The 21,976-nt window shown below is 40.2% G+C and overlaps 1 protein-coding gene across 1 annotated transcript in view; it reads right to left on the bottom strand.

Moving 5' to 3' along the window:
• Positions 1–20,957, bottom strand: part of CRB1 (crumbs cell polarity complex component 1) — a 141,938-nt gene extending 120,981 nt beyond the window's left edge. Inside the window, exon 1 of the mRNA XM_024764056.1 lies at positions 20,819–20,957. The gene's annotated coding sequence lies outside the window, so the exon portion shown is untranslated. The remainder of the gene's footprint in view (positions 1–20,818) is intronic.
• Between the last annotated feature and the right edge of the window lie 1,019 nt (positions 20,958–21,976).

The raw sequence follows: 21,976 nt of genomic DNA, 5'->3' as shown, positions 1-21,976 counted from the left end.
ATGGCCTGCCATTTGAGGCTATTTCTCACCCGGTCTGTGAATGAGATTTTCTGTATCTGTTTTCATTGGTATCAGAAAGGTCAAGAGAAAGAGCACTGAACCGTCCGGTGGAGACCTGTGTTCTCATTCTGTCTCTGAAACAGCTTTTCAGCAATGTTTTCGTATCTTTTTTTCTGCCATGTAAAATAATACAATAACAGAAACCTCTTTTTTAAATACTTTCTAAGAATATATGAAAGATAAAAATGATACATTATTTTTTTAAAGTTTTATATAATTATTTTTAAACACATGTAGCAACTGAAACTATAATGTGTTAGCACTCTGTTAAAATGACACTGATCGATCAGGACTGAGAACTCTGCTCACCCCAAAATGATCCATCCCTGTGGGCTCCTGTGGCACTCTCTGCGCAGACGGCAACTGGCACTTATCACACAGCTACAATGTGCACATGCAGGGTGAGGTGATGTCACATGTGTTCTTTTATTCCATCCCAACACATTTAAGGTGCGCTGACTTGCCTGTGTCCCATAGTTAGTAAATGACAGTGTCTCTGCCATTCCTGTCTCCTCCTGGTCAACCCACCTCTCCATAACACCTTCGGATTATGTCCTTTGGTATTTTAGTCATCTGTATTTGTTGAAAACTATTAACATATAAAGCCAAACCAGTGGTTTAAAACTTGTTAACACTTTCCTAAATTTTATTTCATAATTCAAATAAAATTCATATATTCATCTGTTATACACCCAGGTTATTTCCTAATGCTTAAGAAATACATTATAAACCACGATTTTAAATACTGCAGCTCCATTTATAACAATGTCGCTCAAATGCTTTAGCTTTAAAGTGATCCTGATGCATGTATAAGAACGTGTTTCAATAACTTAAATACAATTTCAGTTCAAACAACTATTTACTTTAGATTTATTTGATTTGTATTACTCTTTTTTTTTTTTTTTCGGTACGCGGGCCTCTCATTGCTGTGGCCTCTCCCGTTGCGGATCAACAGGCTCCAGACGCGCAGGCTCAGCGGCCATGGCTCACGGGCACAGCCGCTCCGCGGCATGTGGGATCTTCCCGGACCGGGGCACGAACCCGTGTCCCCTGCATCGGCAGGCGGACTCTCAACCACTGCGCCACCAGGGAAGCCCTGTATTACTCTTAATATTACTTAGCAATGTGATTCTTACTGCAGCTTTTCACTGCTACTGATATGGAAAAAAAAAGTGATTTGGTCTACGTCTGCATGATGCCAAAATGGCTGGGTGAAAAGTGATAAGTACAGTCAGTCATCCAGATGTTTTTGTATTTCCAGATGCTTGGCTTCATAGGTAAAACATCTGGAAAACTATGATTTTCAGTTTTCATTTGGATGTTTACTGTTACATGCATGCAGCCATTAAGTATAGACAATTAATTGACCTTCAAAAACATACCTACACAGTGTGGTCCAGTCTCTCTGGAAACATTCTTTTTATGACTAGTGTTACTATGTATGGCGCCATGTCATTATAACTCTAGGTAGCAACAGAAATTGAATGCAGTTACACTGAGTAGCACTTCTGTGGCTGATTGTCTAATAAATGGAAAATTCATAACTGTAAAATTCATTCACAAAGTTCATCCAGGAACCCAACCAATCTGTTGGAATTGGTTTATAATTCTGTATGAAACAAAAGAAAATAAAAAGAGTTGGGGGGAAGAAAACACAAATAAGGGGAACTCTGCACCAAAAGAAAAATGTACAGGGCAGGAAAAAAAAAAAATCCTCTGACTTTATCAGCTTTGGCGACTCACTATGACTAATGCTGTGCTAACATGCACAGTGGCATCTCTACATCAATACAGGTGACTAAGATGTGAGATCATGAATTCCTGGCGGTCAGGGATAGTTCCACTCTGAGCTATGCAATTTTCATTAGCTGTCAAATTAAGTTCAGAAATTCCCTCACACCCAAATATTTTTAAAGATATCAGTTTCAGGGCTTCCCTGGTGGCGCAGTGGTTGAGAGTCCACCTGCCGATGCAGGGGACACGGGTTCGTGCCCCGGTCCGGGAGGATCCCACGTGCCGCGGAGCGGCTGGGCCCGTGAGCCATGGCCGCTGAGCCTGTGCGTCCGGAGCCTGTGCTCCGCAACGGGAGAGGCCACAACAGTGAGAGGCCCGCGCACCGCAAAAAAAAAAAAAAAAAAAAAAAAAAAAAAAAGATATCAATTTCAAAGAGGGATTGGAATTACACGCATTTCCCTTAAGTATTAAGTAGAAAGGTAAAACGATGAGAGATTCCCAAGTTGACGCGCTGGCTTTGGTAGAGAAGCAGCGTTCCTGGAAAATAATCTAAGAATGCTCCCCTTCTTCTTATATAATTAATTTAAAGCAAAAAGCCATTCCACCTCATCTTGGTTTTCAGGACGGCGCTTTCAGCGGGTCCTCCTTTTGTCTCTTCAAATGCTTCTTGGCTTGATTCTTCCTTCCCTTCCCACGCCCCCCTCTCTCCTTGACCCTCCTTTCTTTCCCCTTCTTGGTTACTTGCTACGTCATTCTTTTTCCCTTTTCCTTATATGGAAAGATCAGCTTCACTGGAGGGAGAAGACTCCACTTCAGTGTGACTCTTCACTTCATGCCCTTAAGGGTAAGAGAAGGGCCAGGGCCGCTCCTGCCCTCCTGCCTCCCCCTCCCCCTCCCCCAGATATCCAGTCAGAATACCCCATTGCCTGAGGTGGAAGGCTGTCGTGTGAGAACCCAAGAAAAGTGACATCCAAACTTTGAGTGCAATGTGTCGGCCCGAGTATGCCGGAAAGTCTACTGCTGGCACAGCACTGCTGTCACCCCTTCCTAAGACGGCCTCCCCTGCATCACAGAGATGCCAGAAAATACACCTTCTCAAGTCTCCTTCTCCCAGTGCCTCGTGCCTTGAGCTTGCCAATGAGGGGCACTTATGGGTTTGGAAAGTGGGAGAGAAGCCAGGATTCTCTGGACATTTCCTAGACTGGTCCCACACATGCACAGATGTGCCTCATAACAGCTTCCTAGGGAGTCTGGAGACCACTCATTCCACTGCTGCAGGATGGGATGGCTGGAAACTTCCCTGAGGTTCTTCAGAACTTCAGCGCTTTCCTAGGAGCTTTCAAGAACCCCCACTTTGGTGCTTTGGACAAAGATCTTTCCTGGAAACTTCTTTGACTTCCTTTGGCCATCATACAAGCAGTGCCAGCCTCTTGGATTTGATGGCACGTGACCTTCGCTGTCACTCAGGGCCCTGTGCCTAGAAGGGTCCTGTATGAATTTCCTAGAGCTTCCATAACAAACTACCAGAAACCAAGTGGCTTAAACAACAGAAATGTATTGCCTCACTGTTTCCAAGTCTGTGATCGAGGTGTCATCAGGACTGGTTCCTTCAGAGGGCTGTGAGGAAGAATCTATTGCAGGCCTCTCCCTCGTTTCTGATGGTCGACTGGCAATCTTTGACATCCTCTGGCTTATAGAAGCATCACCAGAATCTCTGTCCTCTGTCCTCAAATAGGAATTAAGGGCTTACAAATTACATAGGCTGTTCTGTGTACAAGCCCTTAATTCCTACAGTAAACTCTTCATATCTGAAATATATAGAATGAATTTTTTCCTGACCAAATCCTGATTGATACACAGACCTAAGATAGAAAAGACTGGAGTAGCATACTCAAACAAGCAGAACTGTTCAGGTTTCAGTCCAGTGTTCAGATTAAAGGAGAGAAGCTGAGGGTCACAGATACAGCACAAATGCAGTTGGAGTAGAAGCCCCGTACTCTTCACCCCCAACCTAGGTGAGCTGGGGATTATGACAGAACCGCAGATATGTGCTGGAATCCCAGGAAAAAGGTTGTTAGTGTCCCATTTTCCTTCTAGAACTCTGGAAACACATGAGGCCGCCATAATTGCCAAGCCACCGTAGCACAAAACGGTCGAAGAGAGAAAACTACACAGGACCTGAGTAAGTGAAATCGTTTTATAGAGAATGCTTGTGGAAACATTAAAGCCGCCAAGTGCTTTCAAAATAAGTGAAGTAATTACTTTTTTATAAGGCTGAGTTAGAGAATTTTAAACATTGTACCTGCTACTATTGCTTTCCTTCTTCCCCCTCTCCTCTGCCGTTCATCACAGAAGAGCAGAGGGACGTGGGTTTTGTGGGGAGACCGCCCAGGCCCATGCTCTGCTCTCCACTGCTACTAGCGAGGCTGGATGTAGTTAGTGGTCAGTGAATGGTAGGTATTATCTGCAGTCATTTGTTCTTCCCTGTATTCCTTCCTCAATTTCTCCAAGTAGAGAATAGAATCTTTAAAAATTTTGAAAAGTAATTGGAAGCAAAGACAACTCTGCAAGGGAATCTGGAATCGCTTCAAACTCAGTTAAACACAGATGCGATGCTAAGAGTATAGGAGCTAGAAACCGGAAAAATTTGGAGCAGCCACTATATTAAATATGGTTTTAAAAATCTACCATGACATATAAATACCTGCTGAACAACAGTAAATACATAACTACAATTGGATAATATCTGAGGTGGGTCAAGAGACTTTAAATCAGGGGAAAAGAAAGTAGGCAATGGGGCTTTCCAGGACTGGAAAGTTGCAAAATATTAATTGAAGGTCAAGGGCAAGAAAGTTAACAATAGAGATGACAGAGGTACATCAGTAAAACAGCTCCCCATGGAGTTCAGGCTTGTTAAGGAGACATCAAGATATGGAAGGAGTGATGGACAGCATGAGTGTGGAGAGGCCAGGTGACTGAGATTCTGCTAAAGATGAAGTAAGATTTCAACAGAAGCAAGAAAGTGAGAAACTCGGGTTGTGGTGAGAATTTTGGTTGTAAAGCGATGGCAGGGTCTAAACTGAAGTGTGGCATTGTATCTCTATAGTGGAGTAGAGATGGAGGTTACTGAAATTAAGAAGCTCAAGAAGTTCCAAAAGCTTGGTCCATAAAATTCTGCAATAGCTCCTAATTGGATTTAGATAAACCGAAAACTTATTTTGGTACCTAAAAACCTTTGTAATATTTTCAAGTTCATTTCCCATGACAATCCTATCATCCCTTTACACGCCAGTCCTATCAGACCATTTGCTTTTTCTCAAACCCACCACGTACTTCTACCCTCCTACGAGTTTGGACACACTGCTCTCTCTCCCTCTCTCTCTGGAAAATTCTTTCCCACCTGTCCACCTGATGAAGTCCTCCTTTAAGGCTTCTGTTAAATGTCCCATCCTCAGTGAAGTCTTCCCCTATTTCCTTACTGGTTTCATTCTCTGTGTTTCACAGCCCTTACACCATTATATTTTACTTATTTGTTACTTGCTTATCTCCCACAACTGCTTTGAAGACAAAGATCCTTGCCTATTATTAATGGTAACAGCTGACATTCACTGAGAGTTTATTTCACACCAGATACTGTGCAAATAAGCATTTTATGTGAATGATGTTATTTTGCTTAATTGTCAAAAAATTATCCATGAGGCACTACTATGATGCCCATTTTATTAAGGATGAAACTGAAGCCCAGAGAAGTTAAGAAATTTGAAGCTGATCAAAAAGTTAGAAAGTGGGTAGAGTCAGGATTAAGTAAGTCAGGATGAAACTGAAGCCCAGAGAAGTTAAGAAATTTGAAGCTGATCAAAAAGAAAGTGGGTAGAGTCAGGATTAAGTAAGTAACAGCTTACAAGGAAGAGAAGAGAGTCAAGAACCAAACGATGGTCTTTCAGGAGCAGTGGGCTGAGTGAGAAAGCCAACTTTCCTCCTGGCCCTGAGAATCAAGGGGAGAGGAACCCTTTAATAAGTGTTGTGTGCAAAGTGGTTTCATCAGAAAAATACCAAGTTCCAGCAAAGGCCAAGGAATTAAAGTTGCATTGGAAAAAAATTAAAATGTTTTGTTTATTTACTTGCATTTGAGAAAAGACTGTGGGGGTGGAGTGGGGGGAAGCAGGTGACCATTATTCTGGAAATCAGGAAGGAGTTTTTCCCATGACACTTCCATAGAAACTACATTAGCAGTGTGTAACTTGAGGTTAGATCTCCCTTCTGAATCCAGCTATCTACAGGATATCTCCGCTAACTATCTCACAGGCATCATTCAACAATTCCAAATACAGACTCTCTCTCTTCCGTCCACCCTCTCTGACCCTCTACACCCCCATCCCTGTCAGTAAACGGGATTATCATCCAGGTCACCCAAGCCAGATTTCTAGCAACTATCGTCATCTCACTTGTTATTTCCCACATCCTAATTAGTCATCAAATCCTGTCATTTCTCCCTTAGAAATGGATCTAAGGTGCCATCCCCATTGCTGTAAACTTATCCAGACCCTCACCATCTCTCATCCGGTCTGACTACTACTGGCTTCTCTCTTCCTAATCACTCTCTACATTTCTGACAGTGATCTTTATATGATATAAATCTGATTTTACTATCGTCTGTGCAAATTTTTAAAATACTTTCTCCTTGTCTAGGAAAAAGCACAGTGTCTTGGAATACTGTAGAAGCTTCTAAAAGATGTGGACTCTGTTGGGGCCACCTACAAGGATGGTCTTGCGGCCCACCGTGTCTCATGCCCCTAGACTGCACAGAGCTGTTCTCCTTACTTGTAAAGCCCACTCCTCCCTCCCTTCTGCCCTGGCTGATTCCAGTTAGTTCTCCAAGATTGAGGTCCAGTGTCACATGATTCTGGAAACTGTAGTGAACCACTTAGACCTGCCTTAAGCACCACTTCACTGTAATATAAAAGTATATATTATATTGTACAGCAATTGCTTTATTTGTCAATTTTATCTACAAAATTGCTAGATTTTTGAGGTCAAAGTCTTTGTCTTTTAACACTGAGATCTGTAGCATTTAGCACATATTCTGGGACATAGCAAATGCTCAATGAATTGTGAGTGAATGATCATGTCATAGCTATGGAGTGACTCACCTTCTCTCCTGGAAGTGATCGGCATGCCAGGATGCAGCTTTTCAACACTTCCACAAGCCTGGGCCCAGTCAAAATCAAAGCCATAAAGTCAAATCTGTGGCTTTGGCAAATGTCTAAACAAAGCATTGTTTCTGAACAATTGTGCCCTAAACTTCTGATCAGCATTTAGAGATTTTTCAGCTCAATATGCATCTTTCAGCAATTAGAGATCAAGGTTAACTCTACTGCAAGATAATGCACATCACAGGTTATCAGCCAGGAGCAGGTCTGGTCACCGACGCTGTCATCACTCATCACAGTGGGGATAGAGGGAACCAGACACACCATGTGGCATTGACCAACCGCTCTGATCACCTTTCTCATTATCTGCAGAGCCCACACTTTGGAAATAATTCCACTTTAGCTTTAAGTTATCATCCTAAATTTCAGAGTCCACCCAATATAATTAATATCTATCAGGCCTCTCTATGCACAACATTTTCCTTTTGAATAAGAATTATATATGCTATTTCTGGGGTCTTTAAGGAATGATATACGGTACATCAGTTACAACAATTGTCAGTGCAAATCTGGACCCAGTATCAGTGCAGAGGTACATAGCACACGTTTTCATTACAGCTATGGGTTTACAGTAGAGGTCTGGATTTCTATATATCAGGTATAACCTTTTAACATCCTGGGACAATGAAAAGAGGCTGTGCCACTTCCTGCTCTGATTAATAGTGTCAAGCTAGTAAAATAATGATTAGCAAGATGCTATGAGAGATTAGAGTTGGGATTTTTATTTTCAGTGGGAACATCTCTGGATTTTTATACAAAAGGATCTCTGGCTTGTGCATTTAGACACACCTTTCCTAAAGATACCAAAAAGTTATTAACACACCTTTTAAAAAGCATTCACTTAAAGTAGACTTTACAAGCCTAGGATTCATCTCTGAAGGACAACTAAGTTTCATCAATTCCAAGACTGCTATGTTTCACCTGACTCTCAACCACTGCGCCACCAGGGAAGCCCCACCCTCATATTTTTAACTTCTAGAAACCACCATGGACTTTACAATCAACAGTGCCTTGGTGTTGTGCTATATTTTAGTTGTGGAATTTTTCTTTCTTAGTGTATATGAAGTCAATGTAATTATCAATGATGAATTTAACCCTGATAAAATATGAAAATAGATGTATTCTTTTATTATTTCTAATAATATTTATTACATATTATAATATGTATTAAAGTATTATTAATACTTTATTATTCCCACCAGAATCTACTCCAGGGACCCAGCCTCTCCCTACCCAAAAACTAGGGCTCCCAGGCGCCCCAACTGGAGGGTCCCCAGGCAGACCACCTGGCTGGCCAAGGCAAGGCAGTGAGTTCCTGCCAGCTGTGCCTTCGGGGGGAACGGGCATCATTAGGTGGATTAGGGCTTGTAATTGGCAGATGTCTGGTTTCCCCCAGGAGCACAGGATACAGAACTGGCCTCTCCTGAACCGGGTTCTGGCCCGGATTCCCCCTGTTCCAGAGAGCAATGTGCGGAGCACATGCACAGCTGGCTCCCAGGTCTCTCACAGAGGATGCCTGCTGCCTGACCCGCACATCTCTGGGGGGCTTAGGAGGGCCCATCACACCTGCCACCAGGTGGAATAAGCTCCTTTGGGTAGGTTAGGCTTGGAATTAGGCAGATGCCTTGTGTCTTCATGACCCTTGAACTCTTCCAGGCCATTGGCTACCCTTAACCACAAGAGATACTCTTGGGCAATAGGCACTATTTTATTTATTTAACTAATTATATCATTGTTATTATAGCTATCTAAATCTTCTTTGTTTCTGAAAGGTATGCTTTCAGCAAGAGTCATAACTGGAATAACCTCTTTAATATTAAGCATGCTTTTTGCTCATTTTGTTAACCCCTTTCATATTTTGCCCTATTCCCTCCTCCTCTTATCATTCGTGAAAGTTTAAGAATGTTCTTGACTCTATTTCATCCCCATCTTTCCAGAATATTCATGGAGGCTAGACCTCGTTCTAGGAGAGAAAAGAACGGCTCTTTTCTCGTCAGCCCTAAGGGCAGGCGGAGAGCGGCAGTGCCTTCTGTGACCCTTCCTAGAGTGCTGGTCTACTGTAGAAATGCTCTTCCGCCTCCCCTACTCTAACCAGCTCGCCCTTCATTCCTCTTCTCCAGCCATTTTTCTCTCAACCCGTCTCTGTGCTATACCTCCAAACTTCATCCCATCTGAAATGTCATAACATATACAAAGATGTTACTTGATTTTAAAATCTTACTTTCCTAAGTCAATAGGCATGACTTCCTTAATCTACTGCCCATATTTCATATGTGTGTAGATATACATTTTTAACGTGTAAAAGTGAGAAAATCTATACCAAGTTTAAATTGGAGTAACCCATTTCAGGGTCTCCAAGATGCTATGTTTGAAAAACACACTACTTTTCTGAGTGGCTTATATCTTGCTTAATTTTTTAAGTTTCTTGGGAAGATTATAGGAAAATTATGAAGTTCACATTTTATGTTAAATATGCCAATATTATACATTTCACCCTTCGGTAATTACAATCTTTTCGTCATAAACATCTTTCTTATGTTTCTCTTCATTAGGATAACTGTTATACCTGAGTATTTGAAAAGTTATAATATTAACAATTTCTTAAATCCTTTATTTTATGATATGGCAGCTTCAGAAATTAAATTCTTGCCTAGACATATCATAATATTCCAGTTTTAACTCATAAACAGAGTGCAGAGGTTATGACCTCAGTTAACCCATTCCTGAGTATGAGTCTAATATATTCAAAAAGAAAGCAGTTCAGGTATAAGAAAATGATACCTGTAAAAATTATTGGTCAACATGGTGTAAACAACGATAATAGTGGGGGACTTTAACATTCCACTTACACCAATGGACGGATCATCCAGACAGAAAATTAATAAGGAAACACAAGCCTCAAATGACACATTAGAACAGATAGACTTCATTGATATTTATAGGACATTCCATCTGAAAGCAGCAGAATACACTTTCTTTTCAAGTGCACATGGAATATTCTCCAGGATAGATCACATCTTGGATCACAAATCAAGCCTCAGTAAATTTAAGAAAATTGAAATCATATCAAGCACCTTTTCTGACCACAACACTATGAGATTAGAAATCAATTACAGGAAAAAAACTAAAAAACACAAACACATGGAGGCCAAACAATATGCTACTAAATAACCAGTGGATCACTGAAGAAATCAAAAAATACCTAGAAACAAATGACGGTGAAAACACAATGACCCAAAACCTATGGGATGTGGCAAAAGCAGTTCTAAGAGGGAAGTTTATAGCAATACAATCCTATGTCAAGAAACAAGAAACATCTCAAATAAACAACCTAACCTTACACCTAAAGCAACTAGAGAAAGAAGAACAAACACAACCTAAAGTTAGTAGAAGGAAAGAAATCATAAAGATCAGAGCAGAAATAAATGAAATAGGAATTAAGAAAACGATAGCAAAGATTAATGAAACTAAAAGCTGTTACTTTGAGAAGATAAACAAAATTGATAAACCTTTAGCCAGACTCATCAAGAAAAAAAGGGAGAGGAGTCAAATCAATAAAGTTAGAAATGAAAAAGGAAAAGTTACAACTGACAACACACAAAAACAAAGGATCATAAGAGACTACTACAAGCAACTATATGCTAATAAAATGGAAAACCTGGAAGAAATGGACAAATTCTTAGAAAGGCACAACCTTCCAAGACTGAACCAGGAAGAAATAGAAAATATGAACAGACCAATCACAAGCACTGAAATTGAAACTGTGATTAAAAATCTTCCAGCAAGCAAAAGTCCACGACCAGATGGCTTCACAGGTGAATTCTATCAAACATTTAAAGAAGAGCTAACACCTATCCTTCTTAAACTCTTCCAAAAAATTGCAGAGGGAGAAACACACCCAAGCTCATTCTATGAGGCCACCACCACCCTGACACCAAAACCAGACAAAGATACCACAATATGAGAAAATTACAGGCCAGTATAACTGATGAACATAGACGTAAAAATCCTCAACAAAATACGAGCAAACAGAATCCAACAACACATTAAAAGGATCATACACCATGATCAAGTGGGACTTTTCGCAGGGATGCAAGGATGCGTCAAGATATGCAAAGCAATCAATATGAGACATCATATGAACAAACGGAAGAATAAAAACCAAATGATCATCTCAGTAGATGCAGAAAAAGCTTTGGACAAAGTTCAACACCCATTTATGATAAAAACTCTCCAGAAATTGGGCATAGAGGGAAACTGCCCCAACATAATTAAGGCTGTATATGGCAAACCCACAGCAAACATCATTCTCAATGGTGAAAAACTGAAAGCATTTCCTCTAAGATCAGGAACAAGACAATGATGTCCACTCTCGCCACTATTATTCAACATAGTTTTGAAAGTCCTAGCCACGGCAACCAGAGAAGAAAAGGAAATACAAGGAATCCAAATTGGAAAAGGAGAAGTAAAACTGTCACTGTTTGCAGATACAATACTATACATAGAAAATCCTAAAGATAACACCAGGAAAATTCTAGAGCTAATCAATGAATTTGGTAAAGTTGCAAGATACAAAATTAATGCACAGAAATCTCTTGCATTCCTATACACTAACAACAAAAGATCAGAAAGAGAAATTAAGGAAACATTCCCATTTACCACTGCAACAAAAAGAATAAAATACCTGGGAAGAAACCTACCTAGGGAGGCAAAAGACCTGTACTCAGAAAACTATAAGATACTGATGAAAGAAATCAAAGACGACACAAACAGATGGAGAGATATACCATGTTCTTGGATTGGAAGAATCAACATTGTCAAAATGACTATACTACCCAAAGCAATGTACAGATTCAATGCAATCCCTATCAAATTACCATTGGCATTTTTCACAGAATTAGAACAAAAAATTTTACAATTTGTATGGGAACACAAAAGACCCCAAATAGCCAAAGCAATCTTGAGAAAGAAAAACAGAACTGGAGGAATCAAGCTCCCTGACTTCAGACTAAACTACAAAGCTACAGTAATCAAGACAGTATGGTATTGGCACAAAAAGAGAAATATAGGTGAATGGAACAGGATAGAAAGCCCAGAGAGAAACCCATGAAGCTATGGTCACCTAATCTATGACAAAGGAGGCAAGACTATACAATGGAGAAAAGACAGTCTCTTCAATACATGGTGCTGGGAAAACTGGACAGCTACATGCAAAAGAATGAAATTAGAATGCTCCCTAACACCATACACAAAAATAAACTCAAAATGGATTAAAGACCTAAATGTAAGGCCAGACACTCTGAAACATTTAGAGGAAAACATAGGCAGAACACTCTATGACATAAATCGCAGCAAGATCTTTTTTGACACACCCCCTAAAGGAATGGAAATAAAAACAAAAATAAAGAAATGGGACCTAATTAAACTTAAATGCTTTTGCACAGCAAAGGAAAACATAAATAAGATGAAAAGACAACCCTCAGAATGGGAGAAAATATTTGCAAATGAAACAACTGACAAGGGATTAATCTCCAAAATATACAAACAGCTCAAGCAGCTGAATTATCAAAAATACAAACCCAAGCAAAAAATGGAAAGAGGACCTAAATAGACATTTCTCCAAAGAAGACATACAGATGGCCAAGAGGCACATGAAAAGATGCTCAACATCACTAATTATTAGAGAAATATAAACAGCAATGGTACTAGTAGCAATATTGAGGATGTTAAAATAGTGACAACCAGCATATGCATAGACTTAAATAGTTCATGAAAAAACTTTCATTAAGTCATGTCATTCTCACCAGGACCCTAAGGTTAGGTGATATTATTATGCCTATATGTTAAAATGAGGAAACAGAAGCTCAGAACTCTTGTTATTTATCAATACCAAACCACTAGAGAACATCAAAGCTGGGCCTGGAATCCCTGTCTCCTGCTAATTCCTCATATTACAGGCTAGTATCATGTATGACCATATCTCCTCCTCACTCAGCCCGCGCACCCTGCTCATAGCTGGGAAGGCACTAAGAGGAGGAGTCAGAGGGAGACAGAGTTTAGGATGGAGCACGTCATCCGTAACTACTGCCTAAACCGCAAGCCAATCATCAGAGCAAACACGACCGGAGAGACATCACCCCTTTCTAAAACATCTCTGCAGTCCTTGCCCCTTGCATTCAGCTCATTGTTATTCATTCAAAAATAATAATAAATGTAGCCAGAGGACAGAAGTCTCAGCTCTACATCCTGGAAGTGGTGCACCCCTGCTCTGCTATGGTCCGTTTTCTCTCTGGAGCGTTTCCTGACCCTGAGCAGCATCTTCCTTTGTGCTTCCTCTGCACTCTGTTCAGAGAGAGACTGTAATTTTTGTTTACACCCCTCCTCCCTGAATAAATTTTGCCTTAGTCATCTTTATATTTCCACGGTCCGGCAGAGTGTCCAGTGCCTTGCAAGGCTGTGATAAATATTTGCTGAGCAAATAGCATTTGTTATTTTGTGCACTCATTCAACACACATTTGTCAAAAGCCAGAAACTACATTTCATCATAAAAACTACTTCAAATGGCTCTAGTCCTGAGCAAAGGCCTGAACAGTGTTTAATTGCCTTTACATGACACCACCAAAAGTTGGTCAATTTAATAATTAAGAGCATATAGAAAAACAACCATTTTCCTTTGATAAAATAAAGATACAGCCTGTGAAATTCAGAATTTCTCTTTAGGCTGTTATACATTATTTTCCTTTGAGGTCTGAAAGATAATTGTTATGGGTATATTACATGGTGAGTAAAATTTGAGATATCTAGGTAGGTGCTCATAGAATCAATATTTAAGTGTTATTTAAACTGGTGTCATATATTGAGTATGTTTATATAAATATGGACTATTTATTAAAAATTATTCCCAGTAAATTGATGTAAGTTCATCAAGTTTTATGCCTTAATTTTATAATCAGGATTATACTTTCAGTAAAAAAAATCTTTCAATAGTAACGATAATATTATTTCTCATGAAATAAGCTTATATTTTATAATATATAATACTTTTATTTTTCCCAGATTATTTTCATGACCATTAAATTACCCACTTGGTTCATCATAGATGCTTCAAAGTGCTTTAGTTGATCAAAAATACATTTAGGCATGATGGAACATCAAGAATAGGTTCTAATCTCCACACTGACTGAAATTCAAAATATGCCTTTAATAAATGCCACTGTAATTGCAGTGTCAGAGTTCGCTACCTCTTAGAATCAGAATGGATGAGGACTACTGGAGAAAGCTCAGAGAAGAACATGAAGAATTATCAAAAAAAAAAAAAAAAAACTCTGATAGGAAATTTTAAATGAGTAAAAAGATGCAGAGAAGTAGGGTAAGTCTCAGGCGTGGATGTGAAAGACGCTGCATGACGATATGGTTGATCTGAACTTCTAAGGAAGCCTGCGTGGTTGCTAGAAATATTGTGAAGGATAGACCTGTGCTGAATAATCTGGACATCCCGCCAGAGGGCAGAAGAAAGCAGGCCGGGGAAGGTGTGCTCTCATTTCGTTTGCGTGATCCGTGATCCTTCAGTGTTAATTTCTGTCCTAAATTTTAAAGGAAAAAAGGTGCTATTGTGATACTTCTCTTTCACTCTTTCCTCTCAAATAATAGTCCATTTACTTGGATTATTGTATTACTCTCCATTGGGCACCCTAATTCTACCTTAACCTCTCCCTTCAGCATATCCTCAACATAATAAGCAAAGACATTTTATTAAAATGCAAGTCAAGGGACTTCCCTGGTGGTCCAGTGGTAAAGACGCCACCTTACAATGCAGAGGATGGGGGTTCGATCCCTGGTTGGGGAACTAAGATCTTGGGGAACTAAGATACCATATGCTATGGGGCAACTAAGCCCACGTGCCACAACTACTGAGCCTGTGTGCCTCAACTAGAGCTTGTGAGCTGCAAACTACAGGGCCCACACACTCTGGAACCTGTGCACCACAACTACAGAGCCCACACGCCCTGGAGCCTACGTGCCACAACTACAGAGAATCCCATGCGCCACACCTAGACAGAAGCCCGTGCACCACAACGAAAGATCCCACATTGCCTCAACGAAGATCCTACATGCTGCAACTAAGACCCAACGCAGCCAAAAATAAATTAAATAAATAAATAAAATGCGAGTCAAACCATTTCAGTCTTCTGCTCAAAACTCTTCAACAAGTTTGGGATTAACAGATACTCACTACTATGTATAAAATAGATAAACAACAAGGACCTATTGTATAGCACAGGGAACTATATTCAATATCTTATAATAATCTATAATGGAAAAGAAACCAATTCAATTTCTTGTACACCTGAACCTAACACAACATTGTAAATCAACTATACTTCAACAAACATTAAAAAAAAAAAACAAAACTCTCCAACAACTTCCCATCTCACATAGAGGAAGAGCCAAAGTCATTACCATGACCTATAAGTCTCAGTAATCTGACCCTATTATGTCTCCTCCTTGCCCACTCCACTCCAATCACATAGATCTCATTGCTGCTTCTCCAACATTCCATGGACTCTGCCTCAGGGCCTTTGCACATGCTGTTCCTCTTCCAGGGGTGCTATTCCACAAGGCATTTGCCCGACTCCCTTTCTCACCTCCCTAGAACTTTATTCTCCTGTCAACTTCTCAGTGAGGCCTTCCCTGGTCATTCTACCTAAAGCTTAATCCCTAATTCCCTCTTTTTCTGTTTTACATTTTTCCACTGAGTTTACCACCACCTACCCTACTACATATTTTTACCTACCTATTACTTATTTTATACATGTCTATCTCTTTCTTCTTGAATGTAAGGGGACTTTTTCATCACTTTTCTTATTATATTTACAGAAACAAAACAATGCCTGACACATTGCAGGGACTCAATATATACATATGTGCTTGTTCACTAAATTAATGACTGAATGAACTCAACAAACATTTATTGTTACCCATATCATTTATCTGGAACTGTTTCCAGTAATAAATAGTATATATACATATGTATACACTGTATATATAAAATAAATATATAAGTATGTAAAATAAAATATATAAAATAAAATATAAATATATTAAAATATACATATAACTACTTTGTGTTGACTCTTTTTCCTCGTCTCATAAAGTTTGTGAAATAAGAATCAAGGATGCCACATGAGAATCCACGTAATTGTCTACATCGGTGGTTCTCAAAGTGTGGTCCCCAAACTAGCAGCATCAGCACCGCCTGGGAACTTGCTATAAATGCAGCTCTTGGACCCCACCTCAGATCTATTGAATCGGAAACTGTACTTTAATAGTGAGTCTGTTGCATGCTAAAGTTTGAGAACCACTGGTAGAGATTATAAATTCATTAAGCTGGAAATGGCAATTGAACTTTTAATGCATTCTCATTTTCGTATTACGGATTTCAAGTTTTTTGTTGGTAAAATAAGTTTGGAAATATTCCAGCTTTGATAAATGTCAGCAAGTCTTCTTCCTAGGGATGGTACACCTACTCTTCCCTTACATGCCTATACCCCTCTTCCAGGCCTGGTCCTAACGTCTTACACCCGGTCTTGCAACGGCTTTCTAACTAGTCTCCATGTGCTAACTTGTCTCCGTATACTAAGACATTTTCTTGAATATAAAGTGAATTTCTTCACATATTTTTGTTTCTGAAATAGAGCTGGATCTTACAGTCGATAAGTACATTTAATATAGTGTTTTTTCTTATTTCCCAAAAGATTATTTTTATACCAAAGATCTGTTTTACAGTTGAGGAACTAAGATATTTTCCTATATTGTTTTGCTTCACCGTGCATCCAACTGGCCTTCCCCCTGCCCTCCTGTAGCTCTATTTTTCTCATGCTCAGGTATTTTAACGTGAAAAATGTTCATTAGTCAATCGGGCTAATTCTAACGAAGAATTCAATTACAGAATGATCCATTTCAAGCCCTTGAACTAAAAGCAGTCACATGCTCAAAGCTAATATTCTTTTCATTAAAAAAAAGTTGGCCGCTGTTCGCTTTCAGCTGAAATGGAGTTTTTGCTTATGCAGCGCAGATTCCCGCCAGCACCTTGAGCGCCTCTGGAGCCGGAGCCCGCTGCTGTAGCTCGTGAATCCCCCGGCAGGAGGACGCAGAGCGGAGAAGCCCCTTAGGGTGAACCCTCTCTCCAAGTGCTACCACTCTCTCCTCTCCTGCCTCCCTGTCTTTGAAAATTTATTGCGTTTTCTGGCTGTGCTGCTCAGAGGAACGCGGGCTTTTTCCTGTAAGCCGGGTTCTTTATGATCACTCTAAATTTGGACATGGCCCGCCACAGCTCGGGCCTGCGATATAGTTTCCGGGATGCGTCTGGAGGGCCGGGGCGAGCCGGAGCCTCCGCGAACCGGTGCTGAGGGCCGAGGGCTTTCTTCTGTCCTTTTCAGCTCCAGCTTTTTCCCTGATTCTATAGACCTTCTTGGGGGTTCTCATTAATTGGCCTGAGTTGCCATGAACACTGGAAACCACAGGGCAGCGCCAAAAAAACAAGCTTCCTTGAGGGTCTAAAGGTTGGGGCTGTGCAAGAAAATTTTCCAATTGGGTTCACATAAACTTAATTTCTGGCTTCCAGCCAGGCTGTGCATTAGAACCGTCAGCTAAATGTGGTTCCCGGGAGGCAGAAACGAGCACCTCTGGCTCAGAGCTCCGTGGGGGGTTGCTCCTGTGCAGTCAGGCCTGAGAACCACGGAGGAGATCCCAGACGCGGGCTACCTCACTGTGGGAGGAGACTGGTGATCAAGCCTAAACCACACCTTTCTCTCCGAACAAGCCTACCCAGCTAATAACAGACCTTGTTCTTAATGCCTTCTGAGTCGTTCACTGAAATGCTGTTTGCAGGTAAGTTGTATATATGTCCCTTGAAAAGCTGAAATAATCAAATGTAGCTGATTTCTTGGAAAACAAAAGGAGAACATATTTAAATAGGGAACAACACTTTTATATCAGGGTTTGGGCAAGGGAAGTGTCCTCATTGTGGACTTTGCGTGTTTTAGTGAGGAAGAGGCATTGATTCTTATTAGGCCCAGCAGGGATATGATGCAGCCACAGGATACATTAATTTATCGCACAGTGAAATGCCTTATGATGGAGTTTTACTACATTTCACATTTGCGACACACCTGTGACATCTTTTATGCCTAAATTTAAACCACTTAAAAGATTCATTACAATCCAATTAAATTAAAATGTAAATGTAAAAACACGTAGACTGTAAAACATAATTTTTCAAGCTGTGTTTCTGCAATTATAAGACTGTTTCAGAAAACTGTAGTTAAAATGGCTGAAACATGTGATCTCACATCGATTCCTTTTAGTCACCATTCAGGATATTGTATTAGGAGCAGGAAACCGAAGATATTATCTTAATAAACTATAGTGGTTTTTAAATGTGACCTTTATAAACAGAAGCAATCCCAAACCAGCCCTACAAAAATTTACTTCTCATTTTTATTCAAAAATTAATAAAATTGATTTTGGTGGTGAGCACACTGTAGTGTATACAAAAGTAGAAATATAATGCTGTTTGTATGAAACATAATGTTACAAATCAACGGCACCTCAATAAAAAAAAATTAAAACTTAATAATTGAAATCAATTGCTATAACTCAAGAGAATGGATATGATAGTATGGCATATGAACAAGGGGTTTTTTCATGTAGAAGTACTGTTTTATAAGCTCCTTTAGTACACCCCATAACTTTTAGCATAGTATTGGTAATTCAAAGGCACTCAACAAAATAATTTTCCACTCGACACAAGCATTCTATCATCATGAAGTATGCATAAAGAGAAAGTAAAATCTAGTTTAATATCTATTTATTATACATCAGTTTCATTACTAGGAAGGGTGCCCAGAAAGTTAAGGAAGAATTAATTAGAACAATTCACTAACAGTTTATTAAGCCACCATTATTCACTGTGCTGAGTACTACTCTTTAATTCACTAACTTAATACAATAAATACCCCCAAAGTATTGATGAATTAAAGAACAAATATAAGAAATGACTTCTTTCAAAACTAACACTTTAGTGGGAGGAGACAAAAACACATATCTGAAGAAGAGGACAGAATACAGGAAGTTCTTTAATAGAGGTGCAAACTACCTATGGAAGTAATAAATAGTCATAATTAATACATAGCTACTAGTAAGTCAGAAATACTTCTTGAGCTGGGTGGTGAACTGAGGATTTAAAATAAAGAAGAACTTCACAGAGTAGATATTGTGAATCGAGGAAGGGCCTTCCAGAAGGATGGAAGCCACTAGAATAAAGAGTGAAGATGCCTTGAGGAAATAGAATGCTTTGGTGGAATGGTGGGTGGAGATATGACCCATAAGGAAGGGACAAATTATGGAGGGTTTTTAGTGAGACATTAAAATTGGTCTCTATGTAGTGGGGAGCTCTCAAAGCCCTTCAGAAGGGAACAGCACAGCCAGGTCTATTTTAGAAGGATTATTTTGGAGGCATTGTTCAGAACCAGTTGGGGAAGATAAGGGTCTGGAGAATGTACTGTGCTTCACACAAGAGATCTGACGGCATGAGGCAAGGCACTGGCAACAGAGTGGATGAGCTCAATTTGGGAGACCTCCTGGATGTCAAAACAACAGAATCTGAGGATTAGCTGTAGGTGAAGGTCAAGGGAGAGGGAGCAAATTTTATATCAGAGCCACTAGGGATATGTCTACTTTGTAAAATAGACATTTCTAGAATCTGTAATATTAGCAAAATGATCCTGGAGCGTTCTGGTACAAATTTTGAAGGGGAATATTTGTTAAATAATTATATTGCTTAGCATACTTGGAAAAACAATGACAAGACCAAGAAGTAAGTATCAAAGGGTTGGGAAAAGGCAAGTTGGAGGCCAAATACCCCAGGAGGCTACAAAAGTGGCACGAACTAAGGGAAAAAGAGGCATAACAGGAGAATGATGTCACAGAGCTAGTAGTTAGGAAGCCCGGGAAAGTGGTGAGCAGAAGTTAGAACGAACGTGAGAAAGCAAAGACCCCTTACAGTAGACGGGAAATCCACAGAGTAAAACGGTGTAAGGAAGATGGTTGGCATGAAAAACTGACCTAAATGGGCAGCTGACTCAGGAGAATGGCAGGAGGGGGGAGGAATGGAGACTGAGCGCGAGGATGATGAACAGCAGGTAGCCTTGTAACGAATGAGCTGCTTGTTACTCTATTACTAAATCAACATCAGCAAAAACTTTGTGAATAGGTATGAGGGAGTATTACTTGCTATTTCCAAGAGATTCAACAAGAAGTGACTTCTTTAGGAGTAAGCTCATGACTTATCTCATCCGCCATGCTCTGTCAGCCTTGCTATCCTTGGTGTGTTTATCACACTTCAACACTAGAAACCCATCTACCCACATCCATCCTGTGGCCTGCCCCCACCAGGCTGCGGTGGCAGGAGAGGGCACATGTTAGGTTAGCTAGGACGAAGGGCATCTGCTCTGCCGGGGAGCCTGTACTGCCCTGACCCGGAAGGCTAGGTCCTGCAGAGCCCACTAATTCTAGGCTAAATCTATGTTTTAAACAATGTAGGACTCCATTTAAAATGATGACAGTGACAGTACACAAATGCTTAAGCTCAGTGGATTTTTAGTAGTTTAGGAAGCTTTCTATCTGTTGATGAGTTCCTGTCAAGGCCATTTTCATAAGCAGTTGGATGGGACATAATAGGCCACTTCTGCTTCTGTCACATTAAAGAGAATGCTAATTACATCATCTGGGATTTGAGTGGAATCACACTTACCGGAGTAATCGTGGGGACAGATGCAAGTGTACCGTCCTATCTCGTTGAGGCACGTGGCCTCGTTCTTGCAGGGGTCTGACACACACTCGTCCACTTCCAAGTCGCAGTGCCTGCCTTGATAGCCTGGGACACAGAAGCAGGAGTAGCCATTGATTCCATCCTGGCACACAGCACCGTTGTGGCAGGGGCTGGACGCACACTCATCGTGCTCCAGCTCACAGAATCTTCCGGCATATCCAGCAGGGCAGATGCACACAGGGTGCACAGGGTCCTGATGGCAAAAGCCTCCGTGTTGACAGGAGTTGGTGCCACAGGGAGCAATGGCCGTGTCACAGGTGGTCCCACTGTACCCAGGAGGACATCTGCACAGAAACCTCCTCTCTCCTGGGACACTCACACAAGTGGTATTTCCTGGACAGGGACTGGAGAAGCAAGGGTCTTCCTCATGGTCACAGTCTTTGTCCAAATTAATGGCTGTGCCTGAACAATGGCAACTGCCATCTTTTGAAAAATCCTTGCATGTAGAATTGATTTGGCAAGAATCTGAGAGGCACTTGGTGTCATTTTTATTGCAAAAGGAATCTACAAGGAAATAAAAAACATCAGGATGAAGCTTACAAATAAATGGTGGACAATAAATTAAAGAAGTTCCTTCTTTCTGCTCTTCATGCATCTCAAAGAAACTCAATGAAATACAAAATTGACTGCATTCTGGTGATGAACTTGTCAAATTTGTCTAATAATGACTTTTGTCACTAATGATGATTTGTCATTTTTTTTTCATACAGCTTCTAATAAGAAACAAAAATGGCTGGTTTCAGATTCTTTGCTTCTCCTGCATTTTCCTTTCTCAGGTATATAAGTGCTGTTGAGCAATGGGGTGAATTGTTAAACTGTCCCATAAATCCCAAATTTTGAAATTCACATTCTCTCATGGAGAATTTTGGGGGTATACTGGGAGATGAGATAAAAAATTGTCTCTGAATATACGAACGGAAACTAATATTTGAATGAATACTATACTTTGGCTTTTGACTGTTTATCACAATCACCATTTATGCTCTAAAAAGAAAAGCATAGAAAAGTGAAAATATAAAAATAAAATACCAACTATTTGTGGAAGGTCTACTCTCTGTACCAAGCATGTCAGGTGTTTCA

Source organism: Neophocaena asiaeorientalis, unplaced genomic scaffold (assembly GCF_003031525.2).
Source record: "Neophocaena asiaeorientalis asiaeorientalis breed wild unplaced genomic scaffold, Neophocaena_asiaeorientalis_V1.1 scaffold594, whole genome shotgun sequence".
NCBI lineage: Eukaryota > Metazoa > Chordata > Mammalia > Artiodactyla > Phocoenidae > Neophocaena > Neophocaena asiaeorientalis.
Note: the sequence above shows the minus strand (reverse complement) of the source record. Positions and strands in the feature narration are given on the sequence as shown.